Source organism: Neopelma chrysocephalum, unplaced genomic scaffold (genome assembly GCF_003984885.1).
Source record: "Neopelma chrysocephalum unplaced genomic scaffold, ASM398488v2 Primary Assembly neopelma1_96393, whole genome shotgun sequence".
Lineage (NCBI taxonomy): Eukaryota > Metazoa > Chordata > Aves > Passeriformes > Pipridae > Neopelma > Neopelma chrysocephalum.
The window spans coordinates 5636-6119 of NW_020925041.1; positions in this window are offsets into that span (position 1 = coordinate 5636).

Consider the following 484-nt stretch of genomic DNA (forward strand, 5'->3'; position numbering starts at 1 on the left):
AGGACCACACAAGTACCTGGACCCTGTTTCTGCCCAGAGGCACCTTCCCCAAGGACCCCATTGCTTGCCCCTGGCTCCCAGTACATCCCAGTTCAGCCCAGTGTGTCTCTGAGCCTGTCTTTGTCCCCAGCCCCCTGTGGTTGAGAAGGTGGTGGATCTTCTTCGTGTGAAACGCGCGGCTGCATCCGTGGCTGTCTGAGGTGAGCAGTGCCTGCAGGGAGAGGGGTCAGGACAAGGCCCCTCTCATGTTACAGTGGACTTTGGGGGTGACGTTTTGGGCTCTGTCTTTCAGGACTGGTGGTGACACCCGTGCCCTGTCCCCCTCCAGCGGCATGAGGAGATGATCATCCCTGGAAGAACCCCCTGATTTCCCTCAGAGCCCAGGGCCATTTCCCCTGAATGATCAATAAATCCCTTCAGCAAAGCTACTCTCCCTGATCTTGTTTGTGTGTGTTCCCATCTCCATGTGTGTGTTCCCATCTCC